Below are 26,040 nucleotides of genomic sequence, written 5' to 3' on the forward strand. Positions count from 1 at the left end.
GAGAGAAATGACTAAAAAAAGAAGAAAAGGAAAGAAAAAGGAAATAATGCAAATGGCCACCAACAGGTTACTGGATAAACACATTTTGGTGTATTTATTAGAATATGACTCCGCAGTAAAAGGAATAAACTATTGATATAGGCAAAAACATGGATTAATATTAGCATACTTATGCTGAATGGAAGAAATCAATCAGAAAAGAGAACATAGGATATGATTCCATGTGTATGAAATTCTAGAAAATGTAAATTAATCTATAGTGACTGAGAGCAGATAATGGATGTCAGTGGTTTCCTGGATATACACACTGTGTGAGTTTCCTATTGCTGCTGTAACAAATCACCACAAAACTAGGGGCGTCAGTGTATTCTTTTATAGTCCTGGAGATCAGGAGTGTGAAATGAGTCTTACAGGACTAAAATCAAGGTGTTGGCAGGACTGTTTCTCTTGAGGCTCTAGGACAGAATCGGTCTTCTGGCCTCTTCCAGTGTATGGAGGCTGACCTCATTCCTCGGTTTGTGGCTCCACCACCTCATCTTCTAATTTTGGTCTTCCCACCTTCCCCCGAGAGTCCCTTGGACTGCAAGGAGATCCAACCAGTCAGTCCTAAAGGAAATCAGTTTCCTGGATATTCTTTGGAAGGACTGATGCTGAAGCTGAAACTCCAATACTTTGGCCACCTGATGCGAAGAACTGACTCCTTGGAAAAGACCCTGATGCTGGGAAAGATTGAAGGCAGGAGGAGAAGTGGACGACAGAGAATGAGATAGTTGGATGGCATCACTGACTCAATGGACATGAGTTTGAGTAAACTCCGGGAATTGGTGATGGACAGGGAAGCCTGGCATGCTGCAGTCCATGGGGTTGGAAAGAGTTGGACATGACTGAGCGACTGAACTGAACTGAACCTTCCTCTTAGGAAAACCCTGTGACTACACTGGTCCCACCTGAATAATCCAGGATTGCCTCTCCATCTCAGGATCCTTATGTCTAAACACATGTGCAAACTCCCTTCTACTGTGTCCAAAAACAACTTCACTGTTTCTGGGGATCATGGACATTATTCACATCCATGTTTGTCCAAGCTTCTCATTGTACACTTTAATGCATTCAATTTATTGAATGTCAGTTATATATCAATAAAGCTGTTAAAAAACAAAACTAAGCCTAATAAATTATTTTGATTAAAAAAAAAAAAACCACAATAGGGCTCTGCCTGCCATGTTCCATCAGCTTGCCAGGATCTTGGCAAGATCATTGCTGAGATGAACAAGGATTCTTCCAGAAGACCAATGCCCCTCCAGGGAAATATGCCTTAGCTTCTGGCAGATGACTCTTCAAGCCTGGCTTGGTTGACATCACCAGAGACCCCAGAGGTGTGCAGTTGGGGTGAGTTCTGCAGAGCACCTCCCATATGTTTATGCTGGTGAATCAAGGTAACGAGAGAGAGAATAATCAGAGAAGGGCAGCCAGTGTGTTCTGTGCCCAGCAAACGGGTCCCTTCACATTTGCTCCAATTGACTTTTCTGGTCTTACTTCCTGTTTCCCTACATGGCACCGAATTCAGAGGGGTTCAAGGAATTGCCCCTGATGGTGTAGTTAGGAAGAAAAGAGCAAGTACCTTGGTCCATGGGCCAGTACCTTGGTCCATGTCTCTGAACCCTGTGATCACATCCACAGGGAGGGTGTTAGGGACCGAGCATGTGATGGAGACCCTGGGGTCTCCTGCTGTGCTGACAGGGAGAAGCCGTCTCCTTCTCCAATGGAGGCTGCTGTCAGCCGGGACCTCAGAGACCGCTCTGCCTGTCCCGGTCTGTGTGGCCAGCTTTATTCCCAGACAAGAGAATGATCCTTCTACTGGAGTGCTGAAGTCCACATTTGTTGTTCAGCTGCTCAGTCGTGTCTGATGCTGTGACCCCACGGACTGCAGCAAGCCAGGCTTCCCTGTCCATCACCACCTCCCTGAGTTTGTTCGAACTCATGTCCATTAAGTCGGTGATGCCATCCAACCATCTCATCCTCTGTCATCCCTGCCTGAAGTCTGCCTGGGGCAGAGACTTAAAAAATTGCTAGCAAATCGCCAGCTCAATTTCTCTTTCTTTCTTCCCTTCCTCCCTCCCTTCCTCTTTTACTGGGATATACTTGACATATACATGACTGAGCAACTGAACTGAGCTGAACTGACATATAACATCATGTCGGTTTGAGGTGTACAAATAATTATTTGAGATTTGTGCATACTAAAAAATGGTCAACACAGTAAGTTTAGTTGACATCTGTTAGATCTCATAGTTACAGAATTTTTTTCCTTGTGAGGAGAACTTTTAAGATCTACTCTCTTAGCAACTTTCAAATGAGCAATACAGTATTATTAACTACAATCATCATGACTTATTTATTTGATAACTGGAAGTTCATACCTTTGACCCCCTTCACCCACTTGCCCCCCACCTTGGGGCAGGGCATGCATGTATGGTCAGTAGCTAAGTTGGGACTCTTTGCAACCTCATGGACTGTAGCCCACCGGGCTCTTCTGTCCATGGGATTCCCAGGCAAGAATACTGGAGTGGGTTGCCATTCACTTCTCCAGGGGATCTTCCCGGCCCAGGGCTTGAACCTGGGTCTCCTGCATTGCAGACAGATTCTTTACCTGAGCCACCAAGGAAGCCCTGGGGCATGGCAGGGCGTGCCTTTCTCGGTTGAGGGGAGAGCTGAGTTCAGCTCCCTCTCCTCAGGACCATGTGAAAGTCAAGAGTGGGATGACAAGATCCCCAAAGCTGAGGCTCCACAGTGCTTACCCCTGCCCTTGACCTGCCGAGGCTGGTAGACCTTGGCTGGTAGGCACAACGTGACTGGCTGTGCAAGTCCTGTGTCCTCTAGGCTGAAGTCCCAGTGAAGAGGCAGGTCCATGAATATTCTTCCCCTTCTGAACCCCGCATGGGGGCAGAGCGCCCTGTACTGGGTTATGCATGAGGCATATACACTATATATGTATGTGTGTATGGAAGGAAGGAATTTTGGCTTGAAAACATTTTTTTTTTGTTGTTGGCAAAGATAGCATTTCTCCTAAAGGAGATGGCAGAATTTGCCAAACTAAGCCTCCAGAAGAAAATATAACAGAGAGTGTGAAAGAAATCCATGTTCAAACATTGGCAAGTGTGAAACATTCAAGAATTCTTGTGTGAACATCATATTGTCAGAGCAAAATTAAATTAAGCTGGTCGCTGGCAAGTATTCAGAATGAACACAGAATTGGAGCAAGCTGATGGAGCCTGCACTGACATTTTTGTAAGAAGCCAGACAGAGCATAATTGGGCAAAACCCAGGAAACCTGAGGGTTGGGTTCTTCAGTTAATTAATACTCAGGAACTTAACTGCTTTGTGTCCCAAGGGTTCCAAGGAGCTGCCAAAAGAAGAACTGGAATTTTTTTGCCAGCCACAACTCAATCAAAGGCAGAGCAGGAATTAAGTTTATTTCAAAATATCTATCGAGCATTCCTGTGATATATGTCAAGCAAACTGTTGTTCAAGGCATTGCAGGAGATGGTCCTCCTCTTTCATACTGTCTATAGAGTCTACAGATGTGAATGCAACTTACTAGAATCAAGGCAAATGAAGCAAACGCTCCATTGGAGATGCAAGTGTCAGGGGACGTGGGGTTCAGGGTGGTCGTAGATGCCTTGTAGGGTCAGGATGGAGTGGGGAATATGTCACAGAAAAAAAAAGCAGGCATTTGAGCTGAGTGTTGAAACATGTAGAGTTTGTAGAGGAGAAGAGGGATTTTTAAAAAATTAATTATTGAATTAATTTGGCTGTGGGATCTTTGTTGCATGGTGAGAGGTCTTTTGTGGCAGTGTACAGATTCTCTAGTCATGGTGCATGAGCTTAGTTGCTCTGTAGTGTGTGGGAGTTTAGTTCCCTGACCAGGGATTGAACCCATAACCCCTGCATTGCAAAGCAGATTCTTCCCCACTGGACCACCAGGGAAATCACTGAAGAGGGATGGTTTTATAGTGAGTTGACCCTGGAGGTTGCAGGAACACTAGGATTCAAGCTGTGGGCCAGAGACCCCACTGGCCTCTCCCTTGCATTCTCCTCTATGGCCAGGTTGGGGGGAGAGGGTGATCTTTGCTGACATGCCTGAGATGCCTGAACACCGCTGGGAGGGCTGCAGCCCCGGTCTCCATGGGGCCCCTGACCTGCCCCCTCTGACAACCCAGCCATCCTCGGCTCCCCCCACCCCCAGCTCTTGGCACTCGCATGGGCCTCGTGGATGATGGTTAACTGGCAGATCCCGAGGTTCCGTATTCTCTTCTGGGACTTGCCAGCCCGTGGTTGTCGTGTTCCCGGATGGCAGGGCTGGGAGCAAGTGGAGGGCCAGTCCCTCTGCCCCTCTTCCTTCCCTGAAGGCACAGGCAGTCACCATCACGGTGGCCACTTAGTCAAATGTGAGGAGCAAGACTGGACTCTGGTTCTCCCTATCCTTTCCCATACCTTGCATCTTGGATGGTCAAGCCTGCATCGCGGCTTCTGTCTCCTAGATTTTTGCCAGTAGCATCCTCTAGCTCAGGGCTCTATTCTCTGCACCACAGCCTGTGTCCACAGGGAGCCCCACCCCTGGAGCCTTCAGGCTGTGGCTCTTCAGCTCATGGTTTCCTCTCCAGTGGGGGCGGCTCCACCTGGGCTGTGATGTTAAGGACCAGCTGAGGACAATGTGTTCAGCGCAGTCAAGGCTCCCCACAATTTTTCCCCACTGGCATCGGCTCTTCTCTTTACTGCTGGCACACCTGAGCACCCGCCTCTTCCTCTGGGTCCCGGCCAGATGCTCCAAGAGCCTGCACACTATTCTCGTCCCCAGTGTCAGTAATTGCTGTTTGTCCCAGGTTTGGAGCTCAGTAGATGTTGCCTGAAGAGGCTGCAGTTCTTCTGGGCCCTTGCCTGAGTAGTTCACAGTGGGTTATCTTCCTTGGCATCTTAAATTATCCAAAGCAGTTTGAGAACATTAGATTGCTTACTGGATGCTCGAATTTTTGCTCAGAAATGCTTTGACCCGGTGGATCTCTTTGGGAAGAACAGACATCTTTATAACATTTATGGGCTTGTTTATTTTCTCTTTATGTCCTTCTGTAAATCATTCTATTTTTTCATAGGGCTATACTTACATACTTTGTGCATTGCCGTTACTGTGAATTAGATGATTTTGCCATTGTCTTTCCTAATTCTGTTTGTATGTATATGCATCTATTTCTGATAATACATAAACACATACAAGCTGTTGAATTTTTATTTAGTTTGATTTTCTGTTTTGTTCATGTATGTATGTATGTGCACGTGTACTTTGTTTTATTTTTACACAGACAGTTACATGTCGGGAAGAAATTTTCTTTCTTTCTAATTACTATGCACCTGCTTTGTTTCATGTCCTCTTGTACTGGCTACGAAATATAAATATACACACATATATGTGTACACACAGATATATATGGATTTTAAATATGGAGATGAGTTGTCTTTATGTATCTGTTACTTATTTGTTTTTTTTTTTAAAGTTCCTTTTTTTATGTGAACATTTTTAAAGTCTTTATTGAATTTTGCATAACAATGAAAATTGGCAACTTACCCCATGAACTTCACTGGAAAACTGTTTTTAAAAAACTATTTAAGTCATGGTGGAGACACTTAGCAAGGTAAGAATTTCTCCTTTTCCTTTCACTGATTAGTTTTAGGTACATAAATGGTAACTAATCTGAATGTTTAAGAAATCAGACTTGAGGGCAGGACTCAAGTGTCATTCCTGTCTTTAAAAACTGAACATCCTTGTTGAGCAAGTCTGGTGTTTCTTTACATTATCTATCTCTTTTTAAAAAAGTTATTTAGTTTTGGCTGTGCTGGGTCTGTTGCCGCACGCGGGCTTTTCTCTAGTTGTGGCAAGAGGGGACTTCTCTTTAGCTGCTGTGAACAGTCTGCTCACCGCGGCGGCTTCTCTTGTTGGGAGCGCAAGCTCTATCGCACACGGGCTTCAGTAGTTGCGGCTCCCAGAGTCTAGAACACAAGCTCAATATTTGTGGCCCTCAGGCCCCGTTACTCCGCGGGATGTGGAATCCTCTCGGACGAAGGATCGAGCCAGTGTCTCCTGCGTTGTTGGCAGATGGACTCTTTACCACTGAGCCAGTAGGGAAGCCCTACATTATATCTTTTGAGAGACTTTGAAGCCTGTCAAGTGACTGAATTTTCAACGAGGCCATTGGTTCTTTAATGAAAACCACAGAACCGCTGACAAATTTCTAGGGGAAATTCCTGATCTTTAGTTTGCTTCTTTTATGAGAAAAAGAAGAGCGTCAAACATTTGAAATGCTGGTTTTCTATTTCACCTGCCTTCGAGGGAGATGTCAGGCAGACTATTCTATAGTACCATCAAGGAAAAACTGCTCTCCATGAAAAGTGACCAGGGAAAACAGCATATTTTATTTTGATCTTTGTGACAAAGATTATGTGGTTGTCGGGACTTCCCTGGTGGTCCAGAGGTTAAGAATCTGCTTTGCGATGTAGGGGACATGGGGTTGGATCCCTGGTTGGGGATCCCACGTTCTGTGAACAAACTGGAGAGTCTGTGCACCACAACAAAAGATCCTGCATGCCGCAACTAAGACCTGATACAGCCAAATAAATAAATAAATATTCTAAAAAAAGAGAAGAGAAAGTACCATTGTCAGGTTTTAAAGAATAGCCACAATCATCTGCGAAAGACCAAAAAAAGCAAAAAAGCAAAAAAAAAAAGGTTATGTGGTTGTGATTTTTCACAACTTTCTGGATCTTAAAAATGGTATTGCTGGAGCCGGCATTGGAAGAGTTAAGCCACACACAGGTTCGCCTTCTGCATCAGTCTGGTTGAGTGAGTTCCACACTTGTGAGGGGGTGACTGAGAGGCAAAGACTATGTCATCCTTTGCCAAAATTATTGGGTGTTTAAAACATCTTCCAAGATGCTTTCTGCTGTTTTATATGCCTGGTTAAGAACTCCGCTCCAAGAGAAACAAATTTGAAGATGATCCATGGAGTGAAACTCTACCCCATGCCTCTTCTCCCGCTTTAATGAGAAACATCATTCTGCGTTCAGAAGATACCCAAACATTTCGTATGTATATGTCTTTGCCCTCACTGACCGCGATGAAGAGAGAGCTCTCTCTTTAAGCCAGTGGTTCTCAAACTTGAGGCTGCTTCCGAATCAAAGAAGACCTTTGTTAAAATGCAGTTTGTTGAGTTCCACCCTCAGAGTTTCTGATTTAGTAGGTCTGGGGTGGGGCCTGAGAATTTGTGTTTCTAGCAAGTTCCCAGGAGAGGGGGATGGATCCCGGGACGTCCTTTGAGGACCTCTATTAGAAGCAAACCTGCGAGTTCAGTGAGAACGCTTCTACGGTTTCTTCAGTATCTCAGTTTTCTCCGAAGCACAGTTTCACAGGTACGTGAAAATTGGATCTGAAGTATGTGGTTGGAAAAGGAAGCCCAGAATATTGTAGGCTGATGGAGCAATTATGGAGAAGTTCCAAGCGAAACAGGATGATCAACTTCACAGAACACACACCTGAATGAATCTATTGAACACAGCATTTGAGGCACCTCAGCTGTGAGGTAAGGTGTGTCAGAAATGAGACCTCAAATGACCTAGTGGGACGTCTCGCCTTCCAAATGTGGGCTTTGTTGGGGCACATGGCTCCAGGGACTCATGCCAGGGAACGAATGCCTTCCCTGGGCTGAACCACCTCTGACATTGGCTACAGAGCATGCCTGACAGGGACCAGAAGCCGTCCCGTCAGACGACACACACACTTTCCAAGTGGCCGTTTTCTTTGAGTTGCCTCTCTATGTCACCTCTGGTGGGACTGGAAGAGACAGGTTTGCCTGTAGCTGTATGACCTGTGACCTGTTTTAAATCATGTTTATTGAATGACTTGCAGGGCACATGTGGTTTTAGAAGTGCATTACTTACATTGTGAAGATTTTTTTTTTTAATGTGAAGACTATAGATTAGCTATTATCCACTATTTTTAGGTCAGTTGCACATCTGAAGTGGGGCTTCCCAGGTGGTTCAGTGGTAAAGTACCCGCCTGCCAACGCATCAGATGCAGGTTCAATCCCTGGGTTGGGAAGATCCCCTGGAGAAGGAAATGGCAGCCCATTCCAGTATTCTTGCCTGGGAAATCCCCTAGATAGAGGAGCCTGGCAAGCTCTAGTCCATGGGGGTCGCAAAAGAGTTGGACATGACTTAGCAACTGAACAGCAACAGCTAAGTACGAAAGATCATCACAGATAGAAGCTCATGGTCTTTGCTAAGGTTAAGCCTGGCTAGAGAGAAGACTGTGGTCCCCAGGCTGTGCCCAGAAAGACTTGTCGGGCTCAGCCACACCAGGCTGGGGATCAAGCTGGTTCATTGTGGAACCGAAGATCAGGGGCAGAATCTCAGCTAGGCTCTCTTCAGTTGGAGGGATCATCTCATGAAGAATGGTTCTCAACTTCCTCCTCCAAATTGCGTCCTGAACAACAGGGCCATCCAGGTTCAGGATCCACATGGGGAGGAAATGAAAGCTTGTGCAAAATCAGGCGGTTGCCCTATTCCTCCTGTGGCTGAGGAACTGTAGTGAGGTCAGTCCCCAGCAGCTGTCCCTGGCGACCAGGAACTGCTGCCTCCCCATCTGAGTGCTGGAACCAAAGTCAAGCTGGTTTGTCTTTGACAGAGTGGCCTTTGAATTCTTAAAATATGTTCTGACTGGTGTCTAGCCAGTGGGAGATGTGATTACAGTAATTGATGGGCCTGTGATAGAGACTGCCTTCTGAAAATGCAGTGTTGGGTATTTTGAAAGTGATTCCGTGAGCGCTTATTTATACATGGCTCCGGGTTTCTGTATGTGAAAGGCTTGTGGCTAATGTGTCAAACGAGGACAACCAAACCACCAAGGTCTTTTCCCTGGAAGATCACGGTAGAAGAATTTAGGACTAAGAAAATGCAAGCACTTGGGACAATACCATCATTGTTGTAAGATAATCCCCTTTACATTTTCTTAAAAGCAATTTTTTTTTTTTTTTTTGATTGAGGCTCAGTTCAGTTCAGTTCAGTCGTGTCTGAATCTTTGCGACCCCATGAATCGCAGCACGCCAGGCCTCCCTGTCCATCACCAACTCCCGGAGTTTGTTCAAACTCATGCCCATCGAGTCGGTGATGCCATCCAGCCATCTCATCTTCTGTCGTCCCCTTCTCCTCCTGCCCCCAATCCCTCCCAGCATCAGGGTCTTTTCCAAATAGTCAACTCTTCGCATGAGGTGGCCAAAGTCTTGGAGTTTCAGCTTTAGCATCAGTCCTTCCAATGATTGAAGGCTAGAAAGAGATAAAAGTAAGACCAGCATTTACACTGAATTCAGAGTCTGTAGTCACATCTACCCATGTCCTACTTTTCTGGAACATCCAATTTTATCAGCAGGTTAAAGCTGAGAGTTTTATTTATTTTTTAAATTTTTATTTATTTTTGGCTCTGCCGGGTCTTTACTGCTGTGCAGTCTTTCTCCAGCTGTGGTGGGCGGGCTTCTCATTGCATTGGCTTCTCTTGTGGAACACAGGCTCTAGGGCACGTGGGCTCAGTAGTTGTGGCCCACTGGCTGAGACGCTCCCTGGCATATGAGATGGTCCCTGACCAGGGATCGAACCTGTGTCCCCTGCATTGGCAAGTGGGTTCTTAACCACTGCACCACCAGGGAACTGCAAGTTGAGAGTTTTAGAATGGAATATCTATCTTAGCACTCTGAGAAAAAGTGACTTAAAAAATTTGTGAAAGAGCAGCAAATACAGAAAGAATGACAAGTATGAACTACACTTAGTACTTCGTTAAAATAACAATCTTTGGTCAAGGCTTTTTGGTATAGTTGTTTCTTCCATCTCATTATTTAGAGATTGTTCTTGTATCCTTGATTTAATGGGTTTATTGTCTAAGTTTCTATTATTTTAATTCCTGTCATAGACTCAGGAAGGAATAGTAAACAAACCCAAGGCAATATAGATGATGTTTTCAACTATTCAGTTTTGTCTGTAATCTGCCTTCAGTGGTGATAAGGTAGCTTATTTCAGCTGCATGGGTTCTAAAATGCTTTAATGCTTTTTTTTTTTTTTTTTGCTTGTGATGAACAATATGGTGTAAACCTAGGGAGAAAATTGACCCCCAAGTGAAAGTCTCTTTCAACCTGGAATTTCAGTGCTTACTTGTAAGGTTGATTTTATTTTACTATTTCAGATATTTTCAAAAATGCTCCTGGGAAGAACTTATTTATTTAGATCTAATGTGTTGGTCAAGTTAATGAGAGTGTGGTGGCAATGATAATCACAAAGTGCTAGAGCATCCCATAGTCTGGAGAGAATTAGAATGTCATTATCATCTTCTCCAGTTCTTCTAGAATGAGGTTGGAAGAGATCATTATCCCATTTACAAATGAGAAACAGATATAGGTGTGAAGAGACCAGGCAACAGCCATTTAGCAAACGAAGGGTCCAACCAAAGATGGGCCTAATTTCTCATGCCTCTTATTATCCTGGACAAGACCATGAGGACCACCAAGACACTCAGAGGAGGCACTTGGTCTTTCCCACATGTGCCAGTTTTGGAGCCCGTAAATGTGTGTCGTTTGCTTCACATGCTTACTCTAAACTGGTTGGTGACGTTGCTCCTACGTGATTTGCATGGGTGCCAGCTGCAAGTGGGCAAGTTGAGTCAGAGACATGGCGGTGATTATGTCAGAACAGGCAATCTCTGCTTTGCAGCTTTGTCAGTCAGGCTTGCGTGGGTCACACCAGCAGCTAGCAATCATGCCTCTCCACCCAGTGATGGCTCCTCATCGCTGCAACGGGTGAAGGTGACACCACAGAAGGACAGTTGTGACATCGTTTGGAAGTAGATTATATGACCTTTTCACATAAGAAAATCCTCATCAATACTTTTTGATCTCATTTTCATGTGTGCTCACTCGCTTCAGTCACGTCTGACTCTTTACGACCCCATGGACTGTAGCCCACCAGCCTCCTCTCTTCATGGGATTCTCCAGGCAAGAATACTGGAGTGGGTTGCCATGTCCTCCTCTAGGGGATCTTCCTGACTCAGGGATCGAATCCACGTCTCCTGAAGCTTCTGCATTGCAGGTGGATTCTTTACGAGCAATCTGGGGAACCATACACATATGTGTGTGTGTGTATGTGTGTATATGTATGTGTATACATATGTGTGTATGTATATATATATATGCATATAGGGTTGGCTAAAGTGTGGGTTTTTCCATAGATGTTACAGAAAAACCTGAATGAACTTTTGGCTAACACAATATATATTTCACTTTAGTTTTTAGAAAACCAAAATGCATATTTAGAACATGTAACAATATCACAAATGCAAATGGAAATATCTAGAGTAAAAACTAAAATAATATGAAATTATATAACAAAATCTATTAGATATAAAAAGAAAATGCCCATCAAAAGGATAATGGATAAATAAATTGTGCTATTTTCATGCAGGGGAATACTATGCAGCAATACAAGGGATAAACTATTGGTCCACGCAGCAGCATGGATGAAGCTAACATATGTTGAATGAGACAAACCTCCTGTAAAAGTATACACATGAATTCTATACATCTAAGTTTCAATAACAGGCAAGATGAATAAATAATGTAGAAAAGGGCCACAAAGGGGAAGGCATATTGTTGTTAAAGATTGGAAAGGTCATGAAGAAACCTTAAGGAGTGGTGAAAATATTATATTAAACATCCTTTTTTTTTTTTCAAATTGGAGGATAGTTGTTTTACAATGTTGTGTTGGTTTCTTATATTTTAAATTTATGTTTTAGTGGTGAAGAATGGTCTTACTGAACTGAAATTTCAGAGCCTAATGGGGTCTCTTCCACATCAATGGTGGAACCTCCAGGCTCTCAAATAGGAGCCTGGTGGCTCAGATGGTAAAAGAATCTGCCTGCAATGCAGGAGACCTGGGTTCTGTCCCTGGGTTGGGAAGATTCTCCTGGAGAAGGGAATGGCAACCCCTTACTCCAGTAATCTTGCCTGGAGAATTCCATGACAGAGGAGCCTGGTGGGCTACAGTCCATGGGGTCTCAGAGTCAGACGTGACTGAACGACTAACACTTCACCGTCTCTTACAGACTAGATTGATTGCCCTGTCTCTTTTGTCTGTGTTCCATTTCCCACCATCAACAACATCCCACCCAACAAGCCACTCCATTAAGAAACCATTGCATCGCCCTGTGAGGAACCCAGGCTCACAGACTACATATATAAATGGGAGATTTGCGGGTAAGCCGGCAGAGGCCATGCTAGCCAAGCGCGGCTCTGGGGACCCCTCAGGCGAAGGCCCTCGTGTGGTGGAGCTGGGAGGACTAGGACTGAGTGTACCGCTGGGACTCCAATGCGTTTGCCAGGGCTGCTGTGACAGAGTGCCACAGGCCGGGCGACCTGAGTGACAGAGATTTATCATCTCTGTTCTGGAGGCCAGAAGTCTGAGGTCAAGGTGTCAGCAGGGCTGCTTTCTCCCGAGGGCGGGGAGGGACAGCCTGTTCTAGGCCTCTCTCCCGGCTTCTGGTGTTTCCTGGCAGTCTTTGGTGCTTCTTGGCTTGCGGTTCTGTCTTCATCTTCACATGATGTTCTTCTTGTGTGCCTGTCTCCAAATTCCCCCCTTTTGCAAGAACACCAGTCATAGTTCACTGGGGCCCGCCCAAATGACTCCATATCACCTTGGTTACCTTCTGTAAAGACCTGATCTCTGAGTAGGGGCCCATTCTGGGGTACTGGGGCTTGAGGCCCAACATTTTTCTTTCTTTTTTGGAGACCCAGTTCACTCCATAGCGTTACTACTCAGGAAGGTGATGACTTGTCTCTGTCATGTGTGCGCACGTAAGTTTGGCTTTTCTCCTCTCCTGGATTAGGTCGCACACTCTGTAGGGCGTGCATGGTACTCACCGTTCCTTTTCCATCTTTCCAGCCCTCCATGTGCGCATGCTACATTGCTCAGTCGCGTCTGACTCTTCGTGACCCCACGGCCTGTAGCCCGCCAGGCTCCTCCGTCCACAGGGATTCTCCAGGCGAGAATACTGGAGTGGGTTCCCATGCCCACCTCCAGGGGATCTTCGCAACCCAGGGATCAAACCCTTGTCTCAGGCATCTCCTGCATTACCAGGTGGGTTCTTTAGCTGTAGTGCCACCTGGGAAGCCCCCAGCCACCCCCATACAGAGTTAGTTTTCGGCTGATGGAGGAACTTGGGGAAAGCTGCCAACAGACGCAATGCTTAAGGAGGTCACCTTCACTGCAGGGAAGTGTTCTTCACGCCAGTCTCCAGTGGGTTTTAGGAAGAGACCTAGTATGAATTCCAAGTATTTGAGAAGGGGGTGGGCAAATGGACTTGCCTTTTTTTTTTTTTTAAGTAATAAATATAGGCTTTGTTTCCTCTTTGGAACACTCTGATCAAAACAAACGGATTAGGCCAAGCACATGGTCACAATAACAGGTGGTCGGGAGGTCCCCTGTGGCGTGTGGCCTGCAGAGCCTGGCCTCCTTCAGACCCGGGAGGGAGGCAGCGCTGTGGTCGGGGCCCTGAAGGAGGCGGGCGCACACAGGCGAGCCAGCGGTGTGTGTCTGCAGCTGGGCCAGCCAGCTCTGGACTCCCTGAGTGACTAAGGGGGGAAGTGCAGACAATGCAGGGAACATGTAGGGCTGACAGCTGTTAAGGGAAGGAAGCCAGGTTAGTCAAGCCTTTCTCCCTGGCTGCCGTCACTGGCGAGCTTTGTCAAGCATGCTGCTTTCCTCCAGGCTTTCTCAGGTGGCTCAGATGGTAAAGAATATGTCCGCAATGCAGCAGACCCGGGTTCGATCCCTGGGTTGGGAAGATCCCTAGAGAAGGGCATGGCAACCCACTCCAGTGTTCTTGCCTGGAGAATCCCATGGACAGAGGAGCCTGGTGGGCTACAGTCCATGGGGTCGTAGAGAGTCAGACACGATCGAGCACACAGCATGCCCGCCTGCTGCTTGCCTCAAGGTCTGAATGGACCCGCACTGTCAGCGATGGTGGATTCACCAACCTTGACGGGGCACAAGTGACCTGGGTTCAGGTCCTAGGGCCACCCTCAAAGTAGCTCTGTGACCCTAGGCAAGTTGGTCCAGCGTAGGGAGTCAACGAGTTTCTGTCTACTCAGCCCTCCTTCCTCCCAGTGGTTAGGAACCCAAACCAGACAACGTGGAGCAAAGTGATGCTCGGAGGATAAGGTGATCTGTGCACCATTACCCCTGTCACTGCTACGATTTCCTGATGTGTGTTCCACCCAAGTTAGTGAAATACAAGGAAGACTTTGCATCAAAACAGATGGGAAGGGGCCGAAGAAGGGGAGAGGGGACTCAGCAAGATGAAGGTAGATTTGTCCTCAGCAGGGTCTCGACTTGTGTTTCCTCTGAGCAGACCCAGAAACTGCCCCATGAGGGCAGCGGCTGCAGTGTAATCACGTGGCTGAGAGAGGGTTTTGAACCATTGTTTCTGGAGCTCACTTTCTTACAAAGCTCTGGGAAAGCAGGTTGGCTTTAGGGTAGACTGAACCCACTGAGTCTTCTCCCTTTGTCTGGGATTCTCTTGGCTTCGCTCCTTGTCTTTAGCTGGAATTGTCCGGGGGTCAGAAGTACCATGTCCTCCTCAGTTCACTCTGTCCCAGTGACCACCAGCCACACCAGAGGAGGAAGCTTCCTTTCTAGGCCCGCCCACAAACCTCTCCACATGACTTTTTATTTCTAATTCATTTTTATTTGTTTAGTTGCTAAGTCATGTCCAACTCTTTTGCAACACCACAGACTCTAACCTGCCAGGCTCCTTTGTCCATGGAGTTTTCCAGGCAAGAATACTAGAGTGGGTTGCCATTTCCTCCCCCAGGAGATCTTCCCAACCCAGGGATCAAACCTGGGTCTCGTGCATTGCAGGCAGATCCTTTACTGCCTGAGCCACCAGGGGAACCTGTAACTGCCCTACACCTTCTATGATGAGGCCCTTGGCCCTGTTTAAACCACTGAGACTCCTTCTATCCAGAGATGATACCCGAGCTGGGCCCGGCTGGCCCCACATGGGGAGACTGGTCACTTTGCCTATAGTGGTTTAAACAGAAGAGTCAAGATCATGCCCAGGGTCACCATGATGGGCAAGCATGCTGAGAGGTGGCTTCTGAACCTCTTAGAAGGCCCCAAGGTCTCTGTCATTTGAACTTATACAGCTCCAAATCTTTATTTTCATATACTGCTGGACTAAATGCAAGAGACACTTGAGTTTTGTTGAGTTCAGAATCCTACTTGGTCTGAATGAACAGAACTGTCCTTTTGTTGTTGTTGTTTAGTCGCTAAGTTGTGTTCAACTCTTTGCGAACCCACGGACAGCAGCACGCCAGGCTTCCCTGTCCCTCACCATCTCCCGTAGTTCACCCAAATTCCTGTCCACTGAATTGGTGATGCCATCCAACCATCTCTTCCTCTGCTGCCCTCTTGCCTTCAATCTTTCCCAGCATCAGGGTCTTTTCCAACAGCATCAGGGACCATTCACATCAGGCGGCCAAAGTATTGGAGTATTTAGCTTCAGTGTCAGTCCTTCCAATGAGTATTCAGGGTTGATTTCCCTAAAGATTGACTGGGTTGATCTCCTTGTGGTCTAAGGGGCTCTCAAGAGTACTTGCCCTTTTGAATAGCAAGTACATTTTGAAATAGGGTGTTATCTAGGCTCCAGTTTTTATATGATAGAGCTAAACTACTCATCTAGAATCCACAGTTTCAACACACAAAATGAGGTTTTATTGATTGGTTGATGAAAATATTGTGACCAGAGGCTCAGAGGAACCTAACTCTGTATTTTCCCTGGGAAAAATTGTTCATTATTCACGAATTCAGTGTTTGTGGTCACTTTGCAGTGCATAACTACTGTGAATATTGAGAATCAACTATGTGTATGTGCACATTTTTGTGTATTCACTAGTTAACACAATATTTCTTTGTATCAAATTTATTTAGAAGAAAAAAAATTCCCTGGTGGCTCAGTGATGAAGAATCTGCTTGCCAATGCAGGAGACCTGTGTTTGATTCCTGGACGAGGAAGATCCCCTGGAGAAGGAAATGGCAACCCACTCCAGTATTCTTGCCTGGAAAATCCCCTGGACAGAGGAGCCTGGAGGGCTATAGTCCACAGGGTGACCACAGGGTGATCGCAAAAGAGTTGGACATGACTTAGTGACTAAAAGCAACAATAGTTGCAGCAGGCCCCTTTATCTTGGTCAAAACTGATACGGATATTTTTCAAGTCTCTTTTCTGTACCGATCAAGCTTCTGCATGTTGACCTTTGAGGCAGATATTACCATTTTGGTAACACAAGATACAGATGACTGAATAATTACGTAAACTCTGGGCAGCTGCATTTCCTAACACACGTGGGCCTCCTCTCAAGGGGCCAGGACAGTACTTTTAGTGCAACAATTCTGAGAAGTTTTATACAAATAGCACTCTCTTTGAAGAATTTCTCCTGTTTAATGGGAGCTAAGGGGTATCATTAACTCGAACACTTGATTTGGAATCAGACATTAGAGATTTTAGAAACTGAGGGATTTGAAATATCAAACTACCTCCTAGGATTTAGACCCGAACAAGAAAAAGCTTCAAAATAAAACAACATAAAAATCATTAAATTATTATCATCCAAATTTAGAAACATGTAATGAATATTCATTTTTCTTTTTTCTTATCTGGAGGCTATGTAATCCCAGTCAGGGATTTTTCCTTGAATATGAGAGAATAGAAAAACAAGTGTCTAGGAATGAAGGCTCCTTGTGACCTTTTCCCTAGGCGCCCCATGTGATGTTTGGGGACTTCTATTAAATTGACGAGAACGATTCACATTGAGGACAGCATGAGAATGAAGCATGAAATTATGGGGGGAAAAGCAAGAGAGATTCAGTCTTTAGAGAACTGCTATGCCTTCCCCCCCACCCAAATTTTAACTTTTTACTTTGTATTGGGATATAGCCAATTAACAACGTTGTAGTAATTTCAGGAGGACAGTGAAGGGACTCAGCCGTATGTATACATGTTTCCATTCTCCCCCAAACCCCCCTCCCATCTAGGCTGGTGCATAATATTGAGCAGGGTTCCATGTGCTATGCAGTAGGTTTTTGTTGGTTATCCATTTAAAATACAGTCGTGTGTACATGGCCTTCCCAGAGTCCCTGACTATCTCTTCCCCGGCAGCCATGTTTGTTTTCTATGTCTCCTTCTGTTTTGTCCATAAGTTCATTTGTATCATTTCTTTTTAGATTCCACATATAAAGGCTGTCATATGCTATTTCTCCTTCTCTGTCTGACTTACTTCACTCAATACGAGACTCTCTAGGTCCATGCATGTTGCTGTAAATGACACTATTTCATTTTTAATGGCTGAGTAATATTCCATTGTAGATATATACCACGTCTTCTTTATCCATTCCTCTGTCTTTGAATTGTTAATGTGTTGTGCATGCTAAGTTACTTCTCTCATGTCCAACTCTTTGTAACCCATGGACTGTAGCCCGCCAGGCTCCTCTGTCCATGGGATTCTCTGGGCAAGAATACTGGAGTGGGTGGCCATGCCCTCCTCCGGGGAATCTTCTCAACCCAGGAATTGAACCCAGGTCTCCCCATTGCAGGTGGATTCTTTACCATCTGAGCCACCAGGAAAGCGCTGACCCATAGTTACTTATGCCTAATTATGGTTGATCTTTTTATATTAGAGTTGATGTGTGACTTGTGTCTTACCTCTACCTGTGGTTATTCAGAATCTTCATCTTTGTTTCATCAAATGATGACTAGTCTTCGTCATTTTCTGTAACTCTCACCATTTCTGTTCCCATTTACAGCCACACTAGTCGGTACAAAACCAGAAGTCAGAGATCCAGTTTAGCATTTCTGTTCTCCGTGAAGCATCCGTGCAGTGCCCCTGATAGCCGTAATGAGAGGGAATCTCCAAGGCTCCTCATTTCTTGCTCTAGGGAGAGCTATGCCTTGCCCTGAAGATGACAGGCAAGTGTATGACAGTTACTCACAAACCCTTTCTGCTACGAGGTTCTCATCTTTATCCTGCTCTCTTTTTGATGGTTCTTTTCTCTTTCCCACTGTTAACTAACTGGTCCTCTGGCTGCATCAGTTGGAGTTATAAATGCCCCTTTTGTTTAAAAAAAAAAAAGCCTCTCAACTGGGGCTTTGCGGTTTGAGGATTTCTTTCTTACGGTGGTGTGTGTTACCCCGACAGATTCCCACTCCTGGGGTTTGTGAGTCAAGTGGAGGTGCAGATGGGCCAGCATTTGGCACACATCCTCCTCTAACTCATTTATAACATGTCCTGATTTCGTTTGTCTGTCCTTAGCAGAGTCAGCGGAGAGTTGGTTGGGTTAATCTTGCGTGCATGCATGCTAAGTCGAGTGTCCCTTTGCGACCCTATGGACTGTAGCCCACCAGGCTCCTCTGTCCATGGGATTCTCCAGGCAAGAATACTGGAGTGGGTTGCCATGCCCTCCTCCGGGGGATCTTTCCAACCCAGGGATTGAACCTGCGTCTCTTTTGTCTCCTGCATTGGCAGGTGGGTTCTTTACCACTAGCGCCACCTGAGAAGCCAGGGTTAATCCTGCTCTGCGGCCTATTAGCAAGTGGCCAGGCCTGATCCTGTTACTCTCAGGAAGTGGCGGTGCTGGGTGATGAGACACCTGGAGGGTCTCACTGACCTGTCTTGTCCGGTTGCCCCGTTCAGGACACCTTTTCAGCCTGGCCCGTTGCTCCAGGGTGATGACAGCTCAGATACAGTTCTTGTTCACAAATTCTTTAAATCAACTGAAGTAAATTCCAGACTTACTGCTAGAAGTGAGAGCGCATTCGTGATCTCACTGAACCTGAGAAGATCCTGAACACGTGGTGAGGAGGCAATAATCCCTCACTTGTACTTGCGATGTGTTTGGTCCTGTCTTTAAGCAGACTCTTCGAGATCAACTTTGGGTCTTGCTAATCGGTTTATTTGAAAATTTGCTTTAGTTATTGATTTAATGAAACTGATGGGAAGTTTATTTTTTTGCATGCAAGTATAAATCATGTTGGATTATTTTTTTCTTTATCAGAATGCGTCAGAGAGAGACAAGATTTGGCATACTCTGCGCCCATGTTTGCATAGACACAATAGGGTTAAATCTGTCTAAAAGATCATTTGATGTGATTCTCCATGTGTGCATGCTAAATCATTTCAGTCTGATTCTTTATGACCCCCTGGACTGTAGCCCGCCAGGTTCCTCTGTCCATGGGGATTCTCTAGGCAAGAATACTAGAGTGGGTTGCCATGCCCTTCTCCAGGGGGTCTTCCCTACTCAGGGAATGAACCCACGTCTCTTATGTCTCCTGCATTGGCAGGTGTAGTCTTTACACTAGGGCCATCTGGTAAACCCTGTGATTCTCAGTAGCCAGCTTCTATTAACTATTATTCAGTTTGAATCTGGAAATTCCTGTATGGGACTGATGGGATGGTCAGTCATTTCAAAAGACACATGCATGTAAACATTGATGACCATATTTTTCCCCCTGGTGTAAACCCCTTAGTACAACACCATGCTAATTTTTTTTTGTTTGTTTTGTTTTGATATTGCAAGGCCATGAAGGAGACGAGGTGGCCCATGCCCTGAAACGCCTTGAGCTCCACCATGCTAATTTTGGATTAAAGTCATTAGCTGTGATGGAGAAAACCTGGCACTGTGGATTTAATGGTTAGGACTCTGTCAGTGAAGGATACTTATCTGGGCCCGGGGCGCAGGAAACTCAAAAGGGGAAGCTCCGGTTCCCACACTGAATTGCTTGCCAAGCCCTTGGTCAATCTTGGCAGGCTGCCACCTCTGTCCTGCCCTGGTCTGACCCCTGGAGGCTGTGAGTGCTGGCACCCGCTGAGTGCTAGACGGCGGGCATGGCCAGAGGCCAGAGCCATCTAAGACGTCAGTCAACTCGAGACACAAGGTAAATCTCTTTCACGTGAATCAACATGATTTGTAGTTGGTGCAGGTACTTTTTAGCAGAAACCCTTTGCCCTTCAATACCTTTTAGTTCAAATTTTTAGAATTCTCCAGGCAAGAATACTGGAGTGGGTTGCCATTTCCTCCTCCAGGGCATCTTCCTGACCCAGGGATCGAACCCATGTCTCTCATGTCTCCTGCATTGCCCAGGCAGGTTCTTCACCACTAGCGCCAACTGGGAATCCCCAGGTAAGGCTCACAGACCTTTTTAATGTCTGAACTCTCCTTTTTGGATGGTACATTTTCTTCTTCTTTTTTTAAATAGACCTTGTCAGTCCTCAGCCTTGGACAGATTATGTTCATGGAGTTCTCTAGTGTGAGATGTTAACATATTCCATTTTTCTTTTTTAAAAAATTGTTTTACTTTTTATGCAATTTAAAGGTTACTTTCTATTTTCAGTTATTACAGAATATTGACTGTATCCTCCATGTGGTATAAGCCTAGCTTGCACCCACTAGCTTGTACCTCCCACTTCCCCACCTCTATTTGCTCCTCTCACCCCTACTGGTAACCACTAGTTTGTTCTCTTTGTGAGCCTGCTTCTTTTTTTTTTTTTGGTCATATTCACTAGTTTGTTGCATTTTTTTCAGGTATTTCATTTTTCTTGAATGTTGCATCCAGGTCTGGACACATTTACAAGAGAGACAGGAGTATTTTTTAGATTTTCCCTCCTTGCAAAGGGAATGACATAGAGATAGAATCTCACAAATAGCTTGTGGTTTTCCAAATCCCCCAGGAGGAGGCCATTAGGGTTTTTTTTTTTTTTTAAATATGGAACGCTTCACGAATTTGCGTGTCATCCTTGCGCAGGGGCCATGCTAATCTTCTCTGTATCGTTCCAATTTTAGTATATGTGCTGCCGAAGCGAGCACGCCATTAGGGTTTTAATGAATGGAACCTGTCTTGCTCCAACCCATCCGAGATGATCAAAAGGCTCACTCAGAAAAGCACAAGGGGCTTTCCTGGTGGTCCAATGGCTAAGGCTCCGTGCTCCCAATGCAGGGGGTTGGGGTTTGATCCCTAGTCAGGGAACTAGATCCCACAGGCTGCAACTAAGAGTCTGCATGCTGCAACTAAAGATCCCACGTGCTGCAACTAAAGACTTGGTGCAGCCAAATAAATAAATATAAAAAAAAGAAAAACAGAAGGTCAGCTTGGGTGATTCCCTACTTCAATAAAAGGAGCACAGTTTCTTCTCTTCCTTCTTTTCTCTGTTCACAGTCTTCTCCTTCCCTTTGAGTTAGGGTCTGATCTGTGTCTGATGTTCTCGTGGCTTTTAGGTTACTTTAGGAGCTAATGTGAGAGGGGAAATTGGTAGCAAATAGTGATGGGCAACTACCTTCTTTACATTTCTCCATAGAAAATTGGAGACTCCCAGCAGAAGGAACTGCCAGGGTGACTTTTATCTGCAATGTTGCCCCCTATGACTATTTCCCTGCCCTCCCTGCAGGAGCATGGAGTATATCGATCCTTTCCAGAATGTGCTAGAAAGATGCTCCCACACATCGGTGCAGAGATTACTAGCATGAGTCTTAGGGCAGGCAGCCCTGGGTCTGAGTCTCATGTCTACCGGATACTTGTCACCCAGTATCCCAAGACAAGCCTCTGAGCCTCATGAAGCTTTAATATGTAATGTCTTTATAATGTGAATGATGACTCTCTTCTTATAGGTGGCTGTGAAGATTCAATGAAATGATTGCATATAGCACTTAGCACAGGGAAAACTCTGGGACATGCTAATTGTGCGTAGCCCTCTGCTCCATGCAGTACAATTGTCTGGCTTCCCTTTTGCAACATAGAGTGGTTTTCTAAAGCTGATTTGCAAAATATTGAGTCCACTGTTTTGGGACCAGGAATATGGGTTTTTTTCTGTTTGCTATTAGTCACTAGTAGTGGGAGCTGTTGTTAACTGGCCAAAGAGAACTTTGGGCATAGATCATTCCAGTCTAACTCAAAGCGTAGTGGAATGACAAATGAATAATTAAACTGTGGATTTAATTGCAATCAGATTTTTATAATTGTAACTCTATCCTGGGATAGTCATCTCTTAACATTTTTAATAAATTTGCTCAACTGTAGGTCCTGCAAAAATAGAATATACAGGAAGGTCTTAGGTTATCAATTTGTAGAAGTAAGTGCAGTTCAAATGGGATTTCTTTTAGAAGATAATTCATGTTCATGCTCACAAATTTAACTGCTAATTTCAGCAAATGAATGTTAAGAAAACAGATTTTAATAAGCTTCTACAAAGTCAAAGAAAATCTATGGAGCCTATTTGCCTAAGGAGCAAAGGAGTTCTGAATAACTGGATTTATTTCTAAGGAGAAAAAAAATTAGACACAAGAAACTGCTTGCTTTGGATCCAGTGAAACTGAGACAGGAGGAAGAGAACAAGCTCATGCAAGAAAAAGATGAAATAAAAACGTGAACATGGCAAAAAAAGGAAACTGGGTCAGACTCTTAAGCAACATGACTGTGGTGACAAAGCCTTGGAAGAATAAGGTCAGACTAGCCAAAGCTGCTCACAAAACACACTCGTAGAAGACAGAAAGGAGCAAGAAAGGGCCAAAGAAAATGTCACTTCTCTTCTTTATTAGCCTGGGATGAACAGCTAGTAACAAGCCATCAAAAGAATGAAGATGTTTGATGCTCCTTTAAAAAAAAACCTCCATACTTGAAAAGAAGAAGAAGAACAGGAAATAGGAACAGAAGAAACATAAATTTGGAGGGTGGAGGACAGCAGTGTGGTGGATGATGTTTTAAATGGGTTGAGGGTATTAAAGTCAGAATGCTTGGTGTACTTGTATTTCAAGGCATGAAAATGAAGTTGCCAGTGTCATTTCAAGAATGAATTTGTGCAGTTAGGGCGGAACCCCCAAACTATAAAGAGCTGTCACAACTAAACATACCCATACACGTTGGCATGTGCACGCACACACACACACGGATTTAGGCAATGACCCCTAAGGAAGAGTCTCCAAATAAATCAACAAGCATATTGAATAAAATAATGCATAGGGTAAACTTTTTCATACTTAAAATGAGCATCTCCATCTGGTCAAGACAGATGCAGAGGGACTGGCTTAGAGATCAAGAGGACTTACTGGGTACAATATCTTTGGTTTCAGAGAGACCCTGTAACTGTCCAAAATCATCAGGCAGCTAAGCAAGCTGACCAGCCCAGCTACCGTCTGTGTTAGTTCTGGGCTGAACCGTTTTCATGCATTCTGGACTCTATGTCTGAGTTTCCTACTTTTTCCCAGTATAATTTTATAGAAGAATGTATTTGGAGACAGATTGGACAACAATTTACCTCTATTATGAAAGGTATTGGAATCTTTGGTGAGATTTGAAATGAATTTTGATTTGACAGTATTTTTATTGACTCTCAATAGTAACCTGAAAACCAGCCCACAGTTTTCATAGGTTTGAAATAAAGTAGTACTTTTTACTACTTGTGTTTATAGGTATTTATTCTTTGAAAAGACAAATAGGACCAAATGTTTAAGAATATTTAATGATGTATCCTGAGGTTTTTTAATGCTTTCACCGAGCATTTCCTCAGGTTTCTTATGGAGAAACCTGCTATTAAATAATATTGTTCTTACTCATGCTTATCAGTGAAAATTGTGTGATCTTTCCTCTATGTGAAGGGATCAGGGAGAGCAAAACTGGTATGGTCTTCATTTTCAGAAAGGCTATGGGGGTGGAGCTTTCCCACGTAGTCCAGTGGTTAAGAATCTGCCTGCCAGTGCAGGGGACATGTGTTTCACCCTTGGTCTAGAAATATCCCCCATGTCCCGGGGCAGCTAAGCCTGTGTGCCATGACTAATGAGCCTGTGCTCTGGAGCCCAGGAGCTGCAACTTCTGAAGACTGTGCACCCTAGAGCCTGTGCTCTGTAACAAGAGGAGCCACTGCAATGAGAAGCCCACGCACTGCAACTAGAGAGTAGCCGCCCTTATGCAACTAGAGAAAACCTGCATGGGTGGCAGCAAAGACCCAGCACAACTGAAACTAAAAATAAATGAATAAATAAATCTTTAATGAAAGGTCTGGGGTCCTCTTGATCTACAATATGACTACAGGATCTATTATGCATGCAGATATGCATCAAATAATTTCTGAGTTTCTGCTAAATGCAAGAGAATATGCACCCCTTTTCCCTCAAAATGAGTGGGAGCTCATTTACCATGGAGCCATATTGTAACGCTAATACTGCATATTGTGACCTGGATATCATGGTGCTTAGTACATGCTGGAGGACTTGAACACTTAGCATTTACTTGACTCTATGTTAAGCTCTGGTTCCCACCCTTTCAATTTTCTGCAGAAGACCAAGAAGAAAGCTCAGATGGGGCGGGGACAGAGGAAGAGCTGCTACCAGAGTAGAAGAGGCATTTACTTGAACCACATCTAACAAACCAGAAAAATAAAGGCAAGTGTTTTCCTGCCTGAAGCACCTCACTTTTATCTGCCTGAAGTTTATTCGAGAACATAGATGTTTAACTCATTGTTCAGGCTGCTTAGCTCTTCAGTTTCTAAATGCCACCATGTGCACCTGGACATTCAAAACAGCCAATGGATGGGCCTGAAGGGGATGCAGTTTCATCTTCCTTGGTCACTGCCCAGCTCATGCATGGAGAAAAGTGCTTAGAGCTTTGTCGTTGGCATCATTAGACGTTCTTCTTTCTCTTTGCTGCTGAGATGGCTTGTAAAGAGAAGTTTTGCTGGCCAAAGTGATATGGGCTGCAACGGGTCTCAGTTGTGGCAGGCAGGATCTTCAATCTTTGTTGTGGCATGTGGGAATCTTTAGTTGCAGCACGTAGGATTTTTTTTTTTTTTTTTAGTTGTGACGTGCAAACTCCTGGTTGTGGCATGTGGGATCTCGTTCCCTGACCAGAGATCAAACCTGGGCCCCCTGCATTGGTAGCATGGAATCTTAGCCACTGGACCACCAGGGGAGTCCCCTACTTTACCTTTCTGAATCTGCCCTGGGGCAGTGTCAGTGCAGACAAGCAGTAAGACCTGAGATCCTTGGTTTGTGTACTTTTAGGGCTTGTGTGAAAATACTCCCTCTCAATGTGCTCATTCTCTGAGGAAGCTTGTATGAGCCAGATAAGAAAGGATTAGGAAGTTCCTTCTTTCCTCCCCACCCCATCATGGCTGATGGTTTAATACCCAGCTAAAGGTTCCAGTTTGCTAAGGGTCCCAGGGAAGATGAGAGTGAAAGTCATTCCTATGAGATGTCAAGAGTAGCTGAATCTGGCCTCACATCAGCGTTCCTCAGAGTTAAATGTGCCAGGAATCATATTGGCAATTAACATTGATGGAAAGCATCACTTGGTCATGCTCTGGAAAAAGAGGTGAAATATATATTTTTGGTATGGGTTTCCCAGATGGCTCAGTGAGTAAAGAATCCACCTGCCAATGCAGGAGACACAGGAGACATGAGTTCAATTCCTGGGTCAGGAAGATCCCTTGGAGGAGGGAATGCCAACCCACTCCAGTGTTCTTGCCTGAAAAATCCCATAGACAGAGGAGCCTAGTGGGCTCCAGTCCAAAGGATAACAAAGAGTTGAACACAACTGAGCATAGCACAGTCATATATTTTTAGTAGAGAAAGGAGGGCTTCACCAGCCACAGTTGGCACATGAACAGATCTGCTAGCAGCTGGAGCTGTGATCTGAATGTTACTCACTGAGACAAAAGGAAGTTAAATTCCTAGCTGCAGACACAGCCGTGCCCTCCCCAGGGGCTGCCTGTTTAAGAGCCATTTTTGGCTTCTTCTTTCCTGACACTCAAGTGTGAGTGGATCTCTCTGGGCTCGCAGGTGTGAAACACTTTCCCTTTTCAAGTCTTTGGACATTTTCTCCTTTGGGGAGTTACTTGGGCTGTGATGTATCTGGAGGGC

At 44.9% G+C, this 26,040-nt stretch overlaps 1 long non-coding RNA gene and 1 other non-coding gene across 5 annotated transcripts in view; one reads left to right on the plus strand and one right to left on the minus strand.

The window, feature by feature from the left end:
- The first annotated feature begins 6,854 nt into the window (after positions 1-6,854).
- Positions 6,855-26,040, plus strand: part of LOC122447339 — a 127,287-nt gene continuing 108,101 nt past the window's right edge. For all 4 annotated transcript variants that reach the window (XR_006271194.1, XR_006271193.1, XR_006271192.1 and 1 more), the window contains exon 1: positions 6,855-7,628. This is a non-coding gene — a long non-coding RNA (uncharacterized LOC122447339). The remainder of the gene's footprint in view (positions 7,629-26,040) is intronic.
- Positions 20,894-21,000, minus strand: LOC122447727. The gene has a single exon (XR_006271376.1). It is a non-coding gene; the product is annotated as a U6 spliceosomal RNA (small nuclear RNA).

This window comes from Cervus canadensis, chromosome 9 (assembly GCF_019320065.1).
Source record: "Cervus canadensis isolate Bull #8, Minnesota chromosome 9, ASM1932006v1, whole genome shotgun sequence".
NCBI lineage: Eukaryota > Metazoa > Chordata > Mammalia > Artiodactyla > Cervidae > Cervus > Cervus canadensis.